The 19,830-nt window shown below is 50.0% G+C and overlaps 1 protein-coding gene across 1 annotated transcript in view; it reads left to right on the forward strand.

Annotated features, from left to right (window-relative positions):
* The first annotated feature begins 2,180 nt into the window (after nt 1–2,180).
* TMOD1 (tropomodulin 1) overlaps nt 2,181–19,830 on the forward strand; it is a 77,708-nt gene continuing 60,058 nt past the window's right edge. Inside the window, exon 1 of the mRNA XM_079113316.1 lies at nt 2,181–2,297. The gene's annotated coding sequence lies outside the window, so the exon portion shown is untranslated. The remainder of the gene's footprint in view (nt 2,298–19,830) is intronic.

The raw sequence follows: 19,830 nt of genomic DNA on the forward strand, positions 1-19,830 counted from the left end.
CACCAACTCTAGAAACGTTTCATTTTTAAAATCAATTAGTTGTTGATGTAACTGTAAGATTAAATCTGGTGCTAGGACAGTTTGACAAAACAAATTACTTGGTCTTTACCTCATACCATATTCCAAAGTCAATTCTGGGTGGACCGAAAACCTAAATAGTGAAAGCTAAGATAGAAAAACAACAGGAAAATACCTTCATAATCCAGGACTAGGAAAAAATTCTTAAACAGGACACACAAAGTACTATCAAGGAAAAAAGATTGATACACCATATTAAAACATGAAAAGACATTGTTAGGAAGGCAAGATCACAGAAGAATCGAGGAATATCACTGAGATGTATATGAATGTTCAATAAGATGATTCAGAAGAAAAATAGGCAATACATTTGAACAAGCACTTCACAAAGGAGGAAATCCAACTGGCCATATAAAAAGGCCAACATAAATAGGGGTCAGCCCACTAGAACACAGGGAAAGGCAAGCTAGAACCTCAAGAGATACCATCACTGTACCAGAATGACGGTTTCAGTTTTTGTTAATCCTAAGTGGTACTGAAGATAAATGGCTGTGTAAGACAGTAAAGGCCTTTGGAATAGTTCAGACTTCTCTCTTCTAAAGTTAAGGTTGGGCATACTCTGCGTCCCGGCACTTCCAACAGCAGTGTGTGTAGTGGTGCAGAAGATACTGGCAAAAAATGTGAACAGCAACACTGTTCACAGTAGTGAAATAACTCCATGTCACTAATAGTAAAATGGATTCTTTAAAAAATAATGGTATATTCATATGATGGAAAACTCTACAGCAATGACAAAGAACAAACTACAGGTGCATGAAATATCATGGATTAGTCTCACAGAGTTGAGCCAAATGAAAATAAATTGTAGAGGTGCAGGAAATCAGGACAGATTACCTTAAGGGTCAAAAAGTTGAGTATCTCTGGGAGGGAGTTACGACCAAGAAGGGACAAGCTGTTTTCTGGGCTTCTGGCATTTCCTGACTAAGGGTTAGTTTTCACAAATGCTCTGTGCCTTAAAAAATCAGGATATAGCCAGCACAGTGGGGAACACCTGTAATCCCAGCAACTCAGGAGGCTGAGGCAGGAGGATCAAAAGTTCAAGGCCAGCCTCAGCAATTTCTACCCTGTCTCAAAAAATAAAAAGGGGTATAGGGATGTAACTCAGTGGTAGAGCATCCCTGAGTTCAGGCCCCAGTATTAAGAAAGAAAGAGGAGAGAATACAAAAGAAGGATCAGGAAGCACATTTATGTTGTGTGTTCTTACATGTTTTGAGACCACAACAAAAATGTTTAATCTTAAATATTAAATCATTGCTTTATTTTAAAATACATGGCATATACCCCTTGAAAAGAGTCTCCTCTTGTACCTGTGAGAGTTTTATAATATAGAAACACATCTTTGTGAAAATACTTTTTTAAAAGTGTTTCTTTCATTAGTAATCTATATACCAGGATTACATTTATTTTATTAGGGTCTCCTCCATCAAAAACTTTTCCATAATGATCCAAACGGAGATGTTTCCCTATGTCCCTACAAACACCTTTGAAAGAGTCATTTGTTTTATTTATTATAATACTTTAAATTTGTTTGGGTTTAGGTGGTTTGTTCTGGAAAACACAGCCTTTTGAGAAAGTGGGACTTTCTGTGGTTATTTTAAGACGTTATTTTGGACACTCCCTTCTCTCTCAGTAGCGTGTAGAGAGAATGCATTCGATCCTCTGTTGGAATGATGCGTTCACCAAATGACAGTTATTAAAGCGTGGGCTGCTGACCAGACGGGATGAATCGCTACCTCAATCGGAGGAGGAGAAGGTGCAGCAGCGGACGGGCTGGCCGTGCTCCGTCACTGTCGAGGACCTCTTAAACATTTTAGACCCTGAGAGAATTAAAAATCTGCCCACCTTTTTCCAAATAACTCTACTTCGCTCAAATTTCCTAGGGTAAGTAGGGAAACCGAGACCCAGAGAAGGGGAGATGGACGCTCACTTGGCCGCGGGGCTGGCTTCAAGCCCTGTTCAGAGCTCCCACCCAGCGGGTGTCGCTCCGCGGCCGGGGACTGTGCGCTGATCCCGGGCGACCCCGAGTTGGGGGTGGGGAGGGCGGGGCGGGGCGCGGTGACAGCGCGGAGCCAGGCCCGCCCCTGGCTCCCACCCCCTGGAGCCCTCAGCGCCCGCCCGCCCGGGAGCTCGTCCAGCCCCGCGCTCCGCTCGCCCGCCCGCCGCCCGCGCTCGCCCCGCCGCCGCCCGCGCCCGCGCCGTCCTCGCCGTCCCGCGTCCCGGTAAGCCCCCTACCCGCCTGGGGTCTCCCTCGTGCTCGCGGGGCTCTCTGCCCCCGCGCCGGGGCCCCAGCCATATCTGGGCAAAATATTCAGCTGTCGCCGCCGCCGCCAAGAGGGACTGAGCGTGGCTCCCTCTATAAATAGCTGCCGCCTCGGGTTGCCTTCGGGACTGGGGAGCCCGGGTGTCCCCCGCGCTGCGCTCCCCGGCGCTCCGCTCCCCGCCGCAGGGCGCGCATGGCCCTGGTCAGGGCGCCCTCCCTCCGCGCCGCCTCTGTAAACGCCAGCAAGAGCCTGGGGCTCTGGCGGAAGCAGCGCCGGGGCAGGGTCCTGGCGGAGCGGGCTTCTCCGCCGCCGCTGGTCTCCGGTGTGGCCGTCCTGGGCGCCCGCGGGGCGCTCTGCTGGATGCAGGTGCCTGCCGGAGCCGGGCCCGCGACCTCCTCCTCCCGCAGAGAGTCTGGGGGCGGTGCTCCAGGGACGCGAAACCCGGGGTCGCGCCGCGTGGGCCTGCGACAGGAAAAGTTTCCTAAACTGCGGGAGATGAAAAGGTTTAAAGCACCATCACAGGCGCATTTCGCAGCTGGGTGGAGCAGGGAAGAGCCTGGGGGCAGGAGACCCCTCGCTACGGTCAGCTCGTGGAAGGGCTATGGCAAGGTCCTGCCCTTCTCTGGACCTCGCTTTCCCGGTTTGCAGACGTTGGGTGCTTGCACTGGAGCTAGGAGCGCGGGCGGTAAGAGCCGCGGGGCGCGCTCTTGACCGCCAGCGCTCCCGCCACCTGTTCACCAGCTCCAGGCCTGGGACGCGCTGGGCACAGCCGCCCCCATCCGGAGGGGTTGCAGAAGTCAGAGACTTCTAGGGCCCTGGAATAGCCTGTATCATACGCTCCCGGGAAGGGTACGCCAGGGGTGCTTACAGGCGTCTCTCCGCTGGGTGACCAGCGTCGCTTTGCAAAACAGCAAGGGACCATATAGTTTTAGACCCAATGATTTGGGCAGGGCCAAGGGTTCCAGTCCAGCGCTCTCTGGTCTCGGTTTCCCCGTCTGTACAACACCTATGACGTACGTTCCAGGCCGCGCCGCTCCCTCCTCCACCCCACCCACCACTGCCCTATCGACCCCCTGTGAAGTACTCATCTTCGCCCGCTCAGACTCTTGAAGACCTTTGCCTAAGTTATTCGGTGTCCGCATAACAGAGCCAACCCCTGAACCCAGGTGCCCCGACCTCAGAGCACCCCGAGGGCTCCATCTTTCTGCCCAGGTGACCGCCATCTTGTCCCCGAGGGGCCCCAGAGCCCCTCTGCTCAAGGTCACGCTGCTGGACAGCAGGTCTGCGGTCTCTGCCTGTCTTCCCGCTGTGCAAGCAGGTCTTGGGGCCCTCTGAGCACCTCCTCAATGCCCCTCTTTTGTGATCTGCAGTTGAACGGGATTTTCCTTTGCTCGAGCAATAGCGCCCTCACCCTAAAAGGCTCATTTTCGTTTTTAATGCCTCTATGATGTTTTCTCTAGAGCCATCTCAAAGCCCGAGGTAAAATAATTAAGGGGAAATAGAGCCATATAGTAAGGTTCTCATCAATTCAAGCCACACAATAAACAGAATTAAAACAAGGAGTACTGTCTCTTTGGTGTGTTCTCTCTGGTGAGCTAGTCTTACAAACCCACGTTTTCCTCAGTCATTGGCCCTTGGTTCCTAACTGCCTAAGTGGAAAGCCAGAGTCCTCTAAAAATAGCCTCCTCCCCATCTTATCAGGGTCTCACACCTTCTCCCTACTCTTGGGTAAGGTGGTTTCCTGCAGCTCAGGAAAAAAAAAAAAAAAGAAAAAAAGAAAACGGAGTAGGTAGTGGCAGTGAGGAGGGAGGGTGGGGTGACCTAGGAGTCAGAATCCCTGGCTGGAGCCCCAGCTCTGCTGCCCACCCAGAGTGACCTTGAGCAATGAGGAGGTGACCAAGATGGTCTCTGGTGGATGGAATGGAGAGGGCTCAGAGTCTTGCTTGGAAGACTTTCTAGCATGAGGAACGTGAAGTGCCAGGCATGAAATCTGGGGCATTCCACTGTGAGGAGAGGTTGGCAAAGGATTAGGAGAAGTGGCTTCCCAAGGGCCCAGAAAGTGAGAAGCGGGCAATAACATTTGTTGCAGAGAGAGAGGGTGGTGAGAGCTAGGGAGGGGGTATTGGCTTTGACAGAGGGCATGCGTGATTTTCACCAAGGCATGGCAGAGGGTTCAAAAACACAATCTGCCAGTGACCCTTGCCAAGTCTCAGTTTCCTGCTCCTTACGTTAGGGATAAAAACTTGACCCTTTTCATCCAGGTTGCTGTGCAGACTGAGATGACGCTGGGAAAGCCCTCAGCACAGAGCCGAGCACCTCGTGATGGTATCATTATTGTTAGTGAGGGCCAGAAGTAGGCAGGAGCTGAAGTGGAGACAACCTCCAGCTCTTTTTGAAAGCTTAGATGATGCCAGGCATGGTGGCACATGCCTGTAATCTCAGCAGCACAGAAGGCTGAGGCAGGAGGATGGCAAGTTCAAAGCCAGCCTCAGCAACTTACTGAGGCACTAAGCAACCCAGCAAGACCCTGTCTCTAAATAAATATAAACAAAGGGTTAGGGATGTGGCTCAATGGTTAAGCACCCCTGGGTTAATTCCCAATGTGGGGGGGGGGGGGGAAGAGAAAACTTAGCTGGAAGGTGGTAGGAGCCAGGGACAGAGCACAGAAGGGAGGTGGATGCTTCTGGGGTGAGGAGTGTGCTCAGTGATGGAGGAGAACACAGGAGGGAGCAGGCAATTATAGGACAACCTAATGACCTGCTGAATGTCACAGACCCCACAGGTGGCCTCTGTCCTCTGGAACCAGGTTGAGCAAAAATGGTTAAAAGAAAGCAGATTCTGACTGAGGCCCTTGTGTCCCCTGGCAGACTTCAGTGTCTGCCAAGAAGGGTGGTGAAGGGCCATGAAGCGTGGTTTGACCTGCCCAGGGGCCTCCTGACCTTGGCTTGCTTATTTCTGAAATGACATCATCTATCAATGACTCCTACCGAGCCCAGTCATGATGGCCTTTTCCAGTCGATGTTTTGATTTTTCAGTCTTACTAATGGACCAGCCAGGCTGCCAACATTTCTAAAGATGCCTGCTCATTTCCCCTTAAAGCCAGAACACCAGATAGATCAATTATTTGGCTGCTAAGAACCATTTTCAGCTTAAAAGCACAGGCCTGCTTCTATGGAGTAGTGTGAGTTAGCACAATTCTGGGGTGACTTCCTCCCTTTTCTTTTGGGTTGTAAAATCCTCTTGGTTGATCATGACAGGACATGATTTGATTCTCTTTGCTTGTAATGATAACGAAAGAGTGAGCTCATTGGAGTCAACCTAGGACAAGGTCTGGATGGTTTTCTTGGTATTAGGAGGTGCTGGATCCTTCTCTGGTCTGAAAAGCTAAACAAACTCAAGTGTTGCTTTCATTTCTCCTTCTCTTATGTCTTTTTGCAAAAATGAGCTTTGTGGAAGAGCTGGATATTACCTGGTCTGAGGACAAAAGAGGGAGGAAGAGGGAGACAGATTCCACCCCTAATCCTAACCCTACCCCTACCCTGTCTCATTTGGTCTGCCCAGAGCCCCCAGCCCCAGCCACCCCTCATTCTGAGGCCAGTAGGATGTTGCCCCAAGGGCTGTTCCTGGAGATGCCTGTGGTGGGTGGTGGGTGGTAGACTATGACCACTGGATGTTTTTGCCCCAAGGAACCGTGGGAAGCAGATAATGTCTCTTGGCCTCACTCAGCCTTCTTTATGGACTCACCTTTCAGCCCGCCCCTTCAAAGCTGGTGGCCAGCTCATGACCCTGTTCTCTTCCCCGCCCACACCCTCGCACCATCTCATCCACTCCCGTGGCTCCAACCACCCTATGATCCCGAGTTCTGTGCCACCTGGACCCCTCTCCTCAGCCACAGCCATCTGTGACTCCTGCCTCTTGGACAAAAGCAATAGGACATCCCAGAGGCACTTCAGTCCAGCAGGTCAGACCCAGGCTCTTCCCCAATCCTCTTCCTGTGTCCCCGGCTTGGTTTGGCCAGTGACACCATCCACCAAGCCAGAAGCCTCCCTTCCTTCACCACCCCTGCATATGGCCACCCAGTCCCATCACTTCTACCTTGTTAATACCTCACGTCCATTTCTACCCTCACCTCCACCACCCCAGAAGAGGGCTTTCTCATCTTCTTGTCACAAGATCTTTGTGGAGCAGATCTTCACAAGAAGCCCCCTCTTCCTCCTACAGACCAGTTTTCTTACCATGGTCCCAAGCGACTTCTCTGAAATCATTGTAGAACCTCCCCCCAAATCGTGGTGCCTTCTGATCATGGCCCAAGACTCCTGTGTCTTCTTGCTTCTGCTCTTCCTTCTGCCTGGAATGCTGTTCCCCCTCTTCTCAGGTCCGTGTACTTGTCAACATCCTTCAGAACAGAGCTCCTCCATGCCACTTCTGTGCTCCTGCACCCCCGCTCCCCCCGCCCAGCCAAGTGTGTCCTAACTGGAACCATCCAGTGCCCTCTCCTTCTGTGGGTAGACTGAAACCTCCTGAGGACGGGGTTCGTGACTCATTATTTTCTGCTTCCCTGGGGTGTGGCTCACAGCTCAGTGCTTGACATGAAGGGCAGGTACTTTAGGACTTAATTCAGCACTGAATGAATGAAGGAGTAAAGAATAAGCAAACGGAAGCTCTGTGACATCCATGACAGTCACACACCACCAACCAGCCTTTGTGGCAAGTTTTCCTATCCAAGAAGCCCACTCGCTGCATGAGGGCAGATGTCACCCATTCTGCTCCCTGCCAACTCCCCAGTCCTCTTGGACCCATCACAGTGAATAGCTAGTGAGCCAATCGATGACCTCCTTTGACCCTCACAAAGAGAAACAGCACATACAATCACCCACTTTCTGTAATTGGACGGTGAACCCCGGAGGCATTGCTCCAGGTCATCCAGTTGGGGAGCATATTCCAGAAAACTCAAGTGCTCTTCAGGGCTCCAGAAGCTTGAGGGATGAGACTCCTCATGTTCTGTCAGAACTTCCTAACTTCAATGTGCTTTTCAGTTATTTGGGATCTTTTTTTTTTTTTAAATGCAAGTTCTGGTTCCATAGGTACAAGATGGGGCTTGAGATTCTGAATTTCTAAGGAACTCCTTGTTTCTAATGAGCACTAATATGTTTATTAGATAATAAGCCTCACCATTCCTAAGAAGCTCTAATAAACATGATTAAGTGATGCTGATCCTGCAGCCACAAGCCATCACGGGTCGAGCGTCAAGGTGAGTGCTGGCCATTGACGTGCTCTCCTGCCTGTTGAGTTGAAGATAGGCTTTTATAAAGTCCACAAATGAATGCCTCTGAGCCCTGGCTCAAAATCAAGGGCTCTTCCTGACCAGGACACTGCTTCCAAGTTTGGTGTCTAAGAGCACGGAATGAACACCTGGCCAGTGCGACAGCTGACACCCCTGAGACAGCAAAACCACTCAGAAGTGTGTAGGTGTGAAGGTGAAGAAGAAGGAGACGGAAAGAGACTTCCTCCATGCAAACTCAGGAAGATTTAAAAGTTTGGACTGGATAGCAATGTTTCTATCTGTGTATGGATTTTATATGGTATTCCACCTAACCCCATCAAAAGGCCCGCGACGGCTTTAAAATAGACCTATCCAGGCAATCTAAAAGGTAAGAACAGATCATTTTAAAAGGGCAGAAACCTTGGAGATTAGGATCATGAAACTCTTTTAAGGATCTAATTAGTGCTGTGAACCCTTGCTCAGGAAAAGTGAATCTATTCACATGCACACCAGTTAACCGTATCATTTCAGTGGGTGTGAGGGTCCCCTGAAGTCCATTCAAAAGCAGGGTTAAAGACACCAAACCCAGAGAAAAGGAGAGAAAACTATGCCACAAACTGGCTGAAGATAGCAACTGTATTTGGACACTCAGATCAGCTCTGAGATGAGTCATGGAAGCCACAGGGTAAAAAGGAGACAAGATGAACTTGAGGTCTCTTCGTGTCTGATAGAAGTTGAGATATCAGTCTTTCAGAAGAGAAAAACGTTTCATGAGCACTTATTCTTGGTATAGTATCATGATAGGGCACTGAGGAGAAGGCAGGTTAGCATAGTGGGTCAAGAACGTGAAATTCTAGAGACCATCTGCATGGGTTCAAATCTAAGGTCCTCCCAGTTACAGACCCTAATCTCAGGTAAATTTTAATCCAGCTGCACTTTGGTTTCCCCCATCTACAAAGTGGACTGTGTGGGGATTAGTTACCTGTAAAATGCTTAGGACAGTTCTTGGGACAGTGTCAGCATTATATAAGTGTGAGCTATTCTGGAAGGGAGCAGGGAGCAGGGATCACAGATACAATCAGGTTTCTTGCCTAGATTCGAATCCTGACTCTGCGACCGGTTTGCTCCTCCGGACCCGGTAGACTGGTGTCTACCAAGGAAGGTTGAACTCACACACAGAGGAAGCCACGTGAATTGGAATCAGAGCTGGGAGTGATGGGGCAACAATCCCAGGAAAGCCAGGGATTGCCAGCTCACCAGAAGTGAGGAGAGAGGAATAGAACTGATCCTTCTTTCTCTGATTCTCCCAGAAGGAGCCATTTTAGATTTCTGGCCTTCTGAACTGTGACGGAATACATTTCTGTTGTGTTAAGCCATCTAGTTTTTGGTAATTTGTTATGACAGCCCTGGAAACTGGCAAGAGTTGAGTTACTTCCACTTCTCTTCACTGAAATTTCTTCATCTGTAAAATAGGAATGATAAAAGTACCGACTTTACTGAGTTATTAAGATTGCATGAAGTAGCCAGGTGTGGTGGCCACACGCCCGTAATCCCAGTGGCTCGGGAGGCTGAGAAGGAGGATCAAAAGTTCAAAGCCAGCCTCAGCAACTTGGGGAGGCCCTAAGCAACCTAGTGAGACCCTGTCTCTAAATAAAAAATGAAAGGGCTGGGGATGTGACTCAGTGGGTTAAGCCCCTGAGTTCAATCCCCAGTAACAACAAACAACAACAAAAGATTGCATGAAATAATCTACATAAAAAGCTAAGCACAGTGCCTGGCACGCAGGAAGTTTGGCATAGTGCTTGCCATAAAAATGTGCAGTGACATAACGGGCAACCCACCAAAGGGAGGGTGTGAAGGATATTCCATTGCTTGTCTGTACTGTAATTTATTTCTCCAAAATCCTGGTGATGACTTCTGTCGGGTTCTCAGGTTCCTTGCTGATGGTAGATGGTACCAGGACAGCTCGCACCTATGTCTTTGTTCGATACTAGTAGTTCGAAATTCCTAGAAGTGGAATCGCTGGGCCAATGGGGTGTGGGGACCTGGATGGATATGGCTTCACTTGCTGTGAAGAGGCTCCACCCACATATACTCCAGTCAGGGTGAGACCACAGAACCTCCCCCCAGCTTATGAATACTGGCAAGTCCCATGCCTATTTATTCTTTGTCATTCTGATCCAGGAGTGCTGATACTTTGTTTCTCAATTTTGCTTTTCTATGATTCTGAGTGAGGTTTGTTATTTATTCATATGTCTGTTAGCCATTTGAACTTTTTTATGTGAATCACCTATACCTTTCCTCTTCCCACGTCTTCCTGGGCGGTTCGATTTTTATTGTTTGCTGTTGTAAGAACCTCTATTACACAAATTAGCTTTTTGTTCAATGTGCAGCAGATACATTTTCCCCCAATTGGCTCTTTGCCTTTTTGCCATTGTTTGTGCTAATTTTCATATTGGTTTTTGGGAAGATACACAAGTGTGATCCTAAAGCGCTACCTTTTGTTACCACCTGCTGTGGGTTAATGTGACAAAGTTTGGCATTTATAAAACAAAGAATGAGACCTAGAAGTGAGGGTCCACAAGATTTTCCACAAGTTCACGTTTATTCTACCAGTGCTTTCTAGATTGTGACTGTCAAATCCAGTAATAATGCTATTCTTTCTTTCTTTCTTTCTTCTTTCTTCTTTCTTTTTCTTTCTTTCTTTCTTTCTTTCGTTCGTTCGTTCGTTCGTTTGTTCTTTCTTTCTTTCTTTCATTCATTCAGCAGCAGCTGAGAGATGCAGGGCTTTGTGTAGTCTCCTGGGACCCACCTCTCCTGAGATGCTTGCCCTCAAGCAGTTTCTGGTCCTCGAGGAGATGGGTACAGTAGGACCATGCAGTAGCTGCCAATGAGCTCTGGTGGCCTTCCCCTTTGTGCTACGATTTTGGCTCCCTGGAACCCTCTAGAATTGGTGTAAAGGAAGATGAAACAGAAGGGGCTGAGCCTGGGAGAGCCAGGGGTGAATGAGGGAAGTTGCAGAGAGGTAGGGGAAGGAGCCACAGAGAGGAGCAGGTGGGCAGGGAGCTGGCACAGGGAGATGCTTTCAGAATCCTTTCCTGGAACTCTGTTGCTTACAATGACCCATGTGGTGACTCAGACACTGTGATGACCCCAAGAGATGCAAAACAAAGATATGCCTTGCATGCGCATGTGTACACACACACACCTTTCCAAGTTAAGCCATTTAACAACTGACACGTGCAGACCTCCGAAGCTCACTGTGCCCTGGGATGGGGCTCACAGCAGCTGCAAAAATTGACAGAGTCCAAACACTATGTTTAGTGGCCCTGCTTTTTTAGAAGGTACTTTCCTGTATTACTAAGAGAAATGAGCTCAGTCAGAGAAAATAAAGGCAGGCAAACCAGAAAACAAGTCTTTTAACAAGAGCTGAGCCTCCTCCGTACATTACACAGAATGTGTCTTCTGTAATAGAATCAGGCCTTACAGGGCCTTAAATCTCATCTTGTCAACTCCCCAACAGCCAACACCAGCTGAGGCACCTGCCCTCTCTGGAAGACTTCATCTAGTGCTCTGTCATCTTCTCACAGCCCATGGTGACAGTTGCTCCCTACATCATAAGTCAGTCCAGTGTGTCCCTATTATTGTTAGAAACTTTCTTATGGTGATCAGAAATCTATGTCTTGGTGATCTCAGTGAATCCATGTCTTCTGCCCTCTGGGGAATCAGACCATTTCAGTTCTCTCTTCCCCCGGGGTCAATCCAGTGGAGGGTTACAGAGTGTGACCATGTTCCTCCTTCATCTTCTACACGTGACACCCTGCTCACCTTCTCTGTGTCAGTCAGCACTACCCAAGAGAAGGCTGCATTACTGAAGAAGTCACCTACATGGCCAGCAGCATATGAAATATGCTCAGCATCCTTAATCATCAGAGAAACAATGAGATGCCCTTCCTTCACCAGAATGGCTAAACTGAAAAGTACTGACAAGAGCAAGAGTTGGCAAGGATATGGAGCAAGTGGAACTCCCACACATTGCTGGTAGGAATATAAAATTGTACCATTACTGTAGGAAACTGACAATATCTACTGAAATTAAATATATGCCTACTCTATGGCCTAGCAAATCCTGTTTCTGGGTACAGAGTCAAGAAAAAGTGGTTATTTCTACTGAAAAACATATTCATAACACTATTTCTAGTTTCCAAATACACTAGACAGTAAATGTCCATTGACAGTAAATACATCAATTATGGTACACTTCATATAGTGGAATACTACAAAGAGTGAAAAGAACAAACCATTGCTACATGCAACAGCATAGATGAATCTCACAGACATAGGCTTGGGTGAAAGAAGCCAAGCCCAAGGACATACCATTGTGTTTCATTTATATGATGTTCAAAAACAATCACTTATCTGTGATTTTAAAGATCAAAATCATATTACCTTTGAGGGAGATTGACTGGGAGCAGGTATAAGAAAGTCTTCTGGGGTCAGAAATGCCCTGTATCTCGTCTGAGTGTTTCCATAAGTGCATGCATATATAGGGGAAATTGTGGTGAGTTTCACACTGAAGATTTGTACTAGATTGTATAGAACCTATGCTTTGTGAAAAAAGAAAACAAAATCCCTCCCCAACAAAAGAGGAGAGGTCCAGAGTTGAGCTCTTGCACAAACCGAGCTATCATTGCCCTTGTTTGTGACCCTGCTCTCATTAGTGCAGCTGAGATCTCACTGCAGTTTTAGGGCCAACACAGCACACTACTGATTTATGTTGGTGGATGGTCACTGAGAATCCCACATCTTCCTCGTGGCTGCCCCGCCATGTCCACCCATCCTGGGCTTGCAGGTGGCTGTTAGGCCCGAGACATCGGGGGACTATGGGAAGGGGAAAGAGAGTCGAGAGCTGAGCTGCCCATCCAGTATCTCGCGTCCCCTGAGGACAGCATTCAGTTCAGTCACACCTGCCCTTGGCAAGAGCATCCCCCAGAGGCAGGGCGGGATCGTGTTTGCAGGTCCGTGGGAGCCCCCTATCCCTAGGCCCAGGCTCATCAGTAACCAGGCTGACCCAAGACAAGGTATCTGAAAAGAGGGGCTACCGGCTCAGCACATGGCCCCCTCCTCCTCCAAGCGTGGTGGATGGAGAAATGGCACATGTGACACCATGCCAGAGATTCTTATCTCCCCAGCTTCATTGTCAGTCTCCTGATTGCTGGGAGCTCTCTTTTCAATTTCTGTCTCTCCCACAACAGCCCAATACCCTGTACCTGGTGGATGATACTCACCAGTGAATTAGCTTTTGGAAACTAAAATCCAGAGAAGTACGGCAACTGGCCTCAAGATTACAACCAGCCTTCAACCCAAGTTGGGTTTTGTAAGCAGGACCCCGAGTCCTATCCAGGGCTCCTTCTGCCAAGGTGCATTGGTGCAGCTTTCTAATGCCCCCAGGAACTGGATATTCTAATGGGTTGGAAGTCACTAGGGAGAACTCGTCCCAGGTACAACACTAAGTCCGGCCCTGGGACCTTCCGGTGTGTGTCTAGGTCAGGAACAGATTGCGCACCTGTGCAGGTGCACAGAACCCTGCTCTCAGAAGGACCTGTACTTGGTTGAATGAAACAGTCAATGTCTTGGAATTATTAATATTTTTATCTTTGAAGTTTTTGATAACAGGGGAGCTTAACCACTGAGCCACATCCCCAGTCCTTTTCTTTGTGTGGGGGGGGGGGCCGGGGGTTACCAGGGATTGAACTCAGGAGCACTCAATCACTGAGCCACATCCCCAGCTCTTTTCTGTATTTTATTTAGAGACAGGGTCTCACTGAATTGCTTAGTGCCTGGCTTTTGCTGAGGCTGGCTATGAACTTGCCATCCTCCTGCCTCAGCCTCCTGAGCTTCTGGGATTACAGGCAGGCCACCACTGTGCCCAGTTGAACTTGAATTTTTACGTGGAAGCCCAGTGGACAATAAAGCATTCACCAGGCTCGCATGGACACCTACCTCCTGCTGCCTCTCTGCTGCCTGGCCATGGGTTCTTGGGCTCCAGCTCCCCTGTCACTGGACGCTGTGGCCCTCCCCCACTCTTGCCCAGCTGCCACCGCAGCCCTGTGCATTCCTCTCATGTGTGTTCAGCTGGAAACCTTGCAGGGCAAGCCTCTCAGCACCCCTTCCAGGTCCCCAGTGTCTTGGCCCAGAGGTCGCAAAGCTTTAGGGATGACTCATTGCATTGCAACATCTGGTCCAGGACACGTGGGACCTGAGACAGGGTGGGATGAAGGACTGTGCTGGGGCAGTGACAGAGGGAAGGGAACATACCTGGACTGACACCCCTGCCCCAGGGCAGCCTGTGTCCATCCTGCATCTGCAGGAGGGGGAGATGGGCAGCCAGTGGACTTCTGCATGCTCTGAGTCACAGCACAAGGACACTTGTGTGGATAGCAGCTTTAAATTGTAAATAAAAAACACTATGACTGATTGAGAGAAAATAAAAGGACCAACGTCATCTTTCAGTATCTTTCATGGCCCCTTTTTTTACTGCCTTTGAACAAAGGGCCCCATGGTTTCATTTTGCACTACACTCAGCAATTCTGTGGCCAGTCCTGCCTGGGGAAGTCCTGCTGCCAGCAGGTGAGAAGCTCCTTGGGGAAGCAAGAAGACCGGGGACTTGGACCCTGGTGGTCTGGAGAACCTGGTCCCCTCATCCAGCTCTCTCTCCATGCCTCTCTTCTCCCCAGCTCCTCTCTTCTGTCTGGACCCCATCATGGGTGACAACACACCCAGGGACCAGAAACTGCAGCTGTAAAAGTGTTTTTTTTTTATAAGCCGCGAAGCTCTGCACGTGGGAGGGATGGCTATTGGTATAAATACCAAATCATGTTGTATGACCTTGACCTCGACCCTAAACACTGAGGAAGTAACGCCAAACTTCCCTTGCCCACCTGTCTACCCCTTACACACCCAGTCCAGTCCTGGCTGACTCTCTTCCCTTGCTGGTCCGCTGGCCTGGGGTAGGATTTTTTGTCCCCTCTGTTCCCTAACTGACAATCAGTTTAGTTTGCAGGAAATCACATCTTTCTTCTGAGGCAGACCAGGGCTGGGCACTGAGGTAGACAGGTGCCCTCTCCTGGGCCCCACCTGGGGGCACAGAGAGAGGAGGGAACCACAGTCTCTTGCACTAGGCGGAGGTAGTGCTGCTTCTGTATGGCCACCCATGGAGGCTGTGCCAGGAGAAGGGCTGGGAACCTGTGTGGAGGGAAAGAAGGCACTTTGAGGGCTTCTTAAGGCTTGGAGGGCACAGGGGTGGGGAGAGAACATTCCAGGCTGCAGCCCCGCATCAGCCCAGCCTAGGACTGGAATTTCAGGGACACTCTGGGACAGGTGGTCTGTATAGTCCGAAGGGGAAGGTCTGCAGTGGGATTGCTGGGAGGCCCTAGAGGCCACCAGGTCTTGAGGGCCTCAGACTGTAGGTGGGAGTGTGCGGTCAATCTGCCCTAATGGGGAGCTGCTAGGGGTGGCTTGCAGCTGGGGAGCAGCATGGGAGTGACTTTCACCAAGATCATTTGGAGGCTGAGTTGACCAGGAAGGGAGGAGAACTGAAGTAGAGCGACAGGCCAGGGGCTGCTGGGATAACTTAGATAGTAAGGGGCAAGTGCCCTGAGAAGGGAGAGGAGGGACAGATAACAGGATGTTGAAGAAGGAGGATTCCAGCCACACGGAGTCACAGGGTATGATTCTACTCCTGCGAGCCCCAGAGTCAGAGTCCTCAAGTTCACAGAGACAGAGAGGGGGACGTGGGTACTGAGGGCGGGACAGAGCAGGAGTGGGCCTGAGTGTTTAATGGGATGGGATTTCAGGTGGGACAGAGGAAAGAATTCCAGAACGACCAGTGTGATGGTCACACAACAAGGAGAGAGTATTTCACACTGCACTACACGTTAAACATGGCCAAGGCCAGGCGGGGTGCGGGGAGAGCAGAAGTGGAAGACAGGCTTACCATGCACAGGCGGGGGCTGTCTCCAGCACCAAAGCAAACCAGGTAAAAATTCTACATGACCTGTGTTTTTTGCCACAATTTACAAAGAGAGAGAGAGAGAGGAGAGAGAGAGAAAGGAGAGAGACTGTCAGGCATAGGGATTGACAGAGGCGAGAAGGCAGAAGGAGTCGAGGCTGACGCCCAGGTGGTTGACCTAGGTGACTGGACAGGTGCCAGAGGTACCAGAAGCAGATGTGGAGATGGGGACAGGTGACCCAGGGCTAGCCATGTGGGGACTGGGGGACTCCAGGAAGAAGTGCCTGGCTAGCAGAAAGCCATGATCCAGGAAGGGGGCTCAGCTAGAGAGAGGCCACCTGATAGCCATCACTGCCTTATCACTGGGAGCAGGGATTGTCCAAGAGGCAGGAGGCAGGGCCACAAAGGAAGAGGAAGCCATGAGTTTGAGCTCGCCTTCTTGTTCAGCTGCAAGGAAACGGGGACTCTTTCAAGGTGTCTCTGTACTGCAAGGATGGCATGGGGACTATGTGGATAGGGGTCTGTGGGAACCCCACTTAAGCCGTGGCCCCCGTCTAGGCCTGAGAGAACAGGGGCCGGGTGCCTGTGGGGCCCAGCCTTCTGCCTCTCTCAGGTTGCATGAACTGTCCCTCTCATGAGGCCCCCGCCCCCTTGCCACATCACCAGGCACGTCCAGCACGGCCTCAGTGTCCACACGCTCAGTGGCCACGCGCTCACTCCAGCTTCTCTTTGTGCACCCTCCCCCCAGGTTCCCCTGCCACCTACCTGGCCCAGGCTCTTTTTGTATCCCAGGGTCAAGGCTTGTAGGGCTTGAATTGTGCCCCCACCCCACCAAGATGTACCCATGAATGGGACCTTACTTGGAAACAGGGTCTTTGCAAAAGTTTAAGTCACTAGGTGTCTCTAGTGCAAAATAAAAAGGAGAAATGCAGACACCTACAGAGGCAATAAGACAGAAGACACAGAGAGATGCCTAGCACGGGCCTGAGGGAAGAGGCCTGGAGCAGACTCCCCCTCTGAAACCCTCAGAAGGGCTCCCTGCCCTCGGCCACCTACAGCTCCCACCTCCAGCCTCCAGAACTGAGCATTAAGCCACTCAGTTTTGGAACTTTGTTAGGGCGCCCAGACACTAATACACATTCAAATGAAGGAGCTCCTGGCCCAACTCACTTTGTCCCCTCCTCTTTCCCTTCCCCCTCTTCTCCTCCTCCCCTCTCCTCCCCCTTCTCCTTCTCCACCCCGCTCCGCCACCCCCCCCCCTTGTCCTAGGCCACCTCATAGGTCATTGACCATTGACCAGCCAATCACTTGGCTGCTCTTGAGTCAGGCACCCACTCTGCCCAATCAGCTGAGAGCAGAGGGGTGTCCTGTGATACAGTCAGACTGCCTGAGCCACGACCCTTTTTGAGACAGCTCTCTGCGGAGGGCAAGGGGCATTACCAGCACTCTCAGAAGCTAAAGGAAGTGATGCTAAGGAGAGGGGGGCAGACAGCATAGTCCTGGGAGGCAGGATTTAGTGATGAGGGATTGTGACATGAAATCGCTCTAGCCAAAGTGTGTTCCCGCTGAGAGATCAAGGCGTGAGGGACGGAGTATGGCCCCCACCTTGCTTTGCTCATCTTCAAGATGTTCCTGGCTGAAAAAAATAGATGGTATAACCGGAACAAATTCTTTTTGAACTTGTGACTCAGCTCTTCCTGAGCCTGGGGAAGTGCAGTCCCTAAATCAAGACGCTTAAGTGACTCCTCCTAAAGTGTCCCCACACAGGCAGAAGTGAATGGGCTAGCCTCCCCGGGGGACACGGAGCTCTCTGCACCAGGAGCAGCCGCTGCTTCTCGCTTCTCGGAGCCTTCACGTCTGTGGCTGCCCAGATGGATGGCCGCAGCCCTTGACCCACTCATTTTTACTGTCCAACCTGCCAAGTTTTATTTCCTGGCACGGCTTGTAAATTCTATTTTTTATATTTAGCCAAGACCTGAGGCTTCTGCCCTGGAGATGCAGGGATGGCTGGATGGGCTGTAAATGTAAGATAGTCACCAGATTTAGAGGACTTAAGTTTCACTTAATCACATTTCAAAATTTACCTAACTGCCCTTTTCTTTTTCTCAGGAGCTCCTACTCAGAACCCAGTTTATAAAGCAGGTGACAGAGGAGCTGTTTTGGCTCCAGAGGGACATGCTGGGAGTTCCTACTGCTTCATCACACCCTTCCTGTTTGTCCCTCCCCTCTGGGATTCCCAACCCCCACCCCCAGGCCTGGTCCATGTTAAAGATGGCAAATAGGATCTGAGAAGGCCAGGGGTTTGCCAAGGTTCCAAGGACCATACACCAGAACCTAGGTGTGTGTGTTTCCTGTACCTCTGGGCCAGACACAGGCCAGACCCTGGGGACATGAAAACAATAACTTCCTTCCTTGTCAGTCCAATGACAGTGTGGCGGAGGGGAAGGTGGGAGAGAGGTGGGGAGTGCTGCCGCAGCAGCAGCATTATAATGACTGGCACTTTTTGAGCCCAAGTGGACTGTGTCCCAGCCGCAGGCCCCACCACTACCTGCTGTCAACACTGAATCCGTACACATCCTATGGAGCACTGTTATTCTGACACTATGCAGACCAAGGAATCAGCCCAGTGACTTTTCAACTTTTTATTTGAGCTGCACAGTCCTTTGTTCAAGAGAAATCTTAAACACAATCTCAAATAAGAGGTGTTTATTTGGGATTGTGTTTAAGAGACCTTTGAGAAATCGCCTCCGGATCCCTGCAGGGAACTACCCGTGCAATCCAGTTCTGTCGATTTTAGAATTGGAGGCCCAGAGGAGGGCAAGAACTTAGGGAGGGTCACCCAGGGAGTTACCATCACAACTAGCACAGTAACCAAAGTCCTGGGAACCTCAGATCTGGGTTCCATCCCTGACACCTCTTTTATTAGGAAACAGGCCTTGAATTAATGGCTCTAAAATGCTTTCTCTTCCAAGTCATATTTTAAGACGGGGCTTGCAGCGGGCTCTAGTAACACACTAGTCTCTCTTCCCTCCGGCCCCATCTCCTCCTTGCCTCCAGTTCTCCAGGCCACCGACCACAGGAGGAGAATCCTGCTTTCCAGAATGCATTGCCGCGAGCCAAGTGAATGAGGGTGCTTGAAGCCGGCAGCTTCATCGTTTACCTTAGGAGTTCTCAGTCCTTCTCAGCTTATTCAATGGAGTGCCTCATCGCTCTCTAAGATTCACAGGACACTTGACATTAGAAAGGGCCTTTTGAATCCCATGAAAGAGGGATTTTGAGTTCAACCACACTTTGGGGTGTGTAAGTGGGATACTAACTCTTTTGGGTGTGATAAGAGGAGACTCAGGAATTTGATGATTGCACCCCTGGGTGTGGCATCTCTGGGGGTGGCCTGCCGTCCAGCCCCACATCCCTCCTCCAGCAGACCACACAGCTGCCACTAGCTTTGCTCTTCTGGCTCCTTCCCCGGTACCTTCTGCCCAAGCTGGCTTTCATGTGGATTTCTCTCTCCCTGTTTCCTTGTCTTGGCTCACTCATTCCCAAGGGTCCATCTATGATTCTTTATCTAAGGTTTTATTGCAAGTCATCTAGAAAACAAGTCAGCTGGCAAAGATAACAAGCATAGGAAGCTCCTGGGTCCTCAAACCGTTTGGCTTCCCTGGAACTATACCCTGTCCCTATAATATCCCTTCTTGTGTGGTTCTAAGTGGTTCCCAAAGTTTTCTCCAAACTTTGTTTCATGAGATTCCAATGTGGGGAGCAGTTTCTTAGAGACATGGTGATATGCCAAAAGGATTGGGGAATTCTCTTTGCAACCTACTCCTCTTGGAGACATCCATCGCATAGTAGTATAAGAAAACTTGAGAAGTCCTAAAGTCTTGATCTTGGAGAACTTGACACAACCTAAAACCTGTTCAAGCACGGTCTTAGTCTATTTTCTGTTGCTAGAACAAAATACCTGAGGCTGGGTACTTTAGCTCAGTTTTGGAGGCTGAAAATTCAAGATCAGGCAGCCTCATCTGTTCGGCCTCTGGTGAGGGCCCTCCTGGCCACATCACAACATGACATATGACACCATGGTAGGAGTGTATAAGAGAGGAAGAAATCACATGGCAGGACAGAAAACTAGAGAGTGAGGAGAGGCCAGTCTTGCTCTTTTTATAACAACTCCTTCTGGCAAGAACTAACCCATTGCACAAGACCAGCATTAACCCCTG

This window comes from Sciurus vulgaris, assembly GCF_902686455.1.
Source record: "Sciurus vulgaris genome assembly, chromosome: 15".
In the NCBI taxonomy this organism is placed as follows: domain Eukaryota; kingdom Metazoa; phylum Chordata; class Mammalia; order Rodentia; family Sciuridae; genus Sciurus; species Sciurus vulgaris.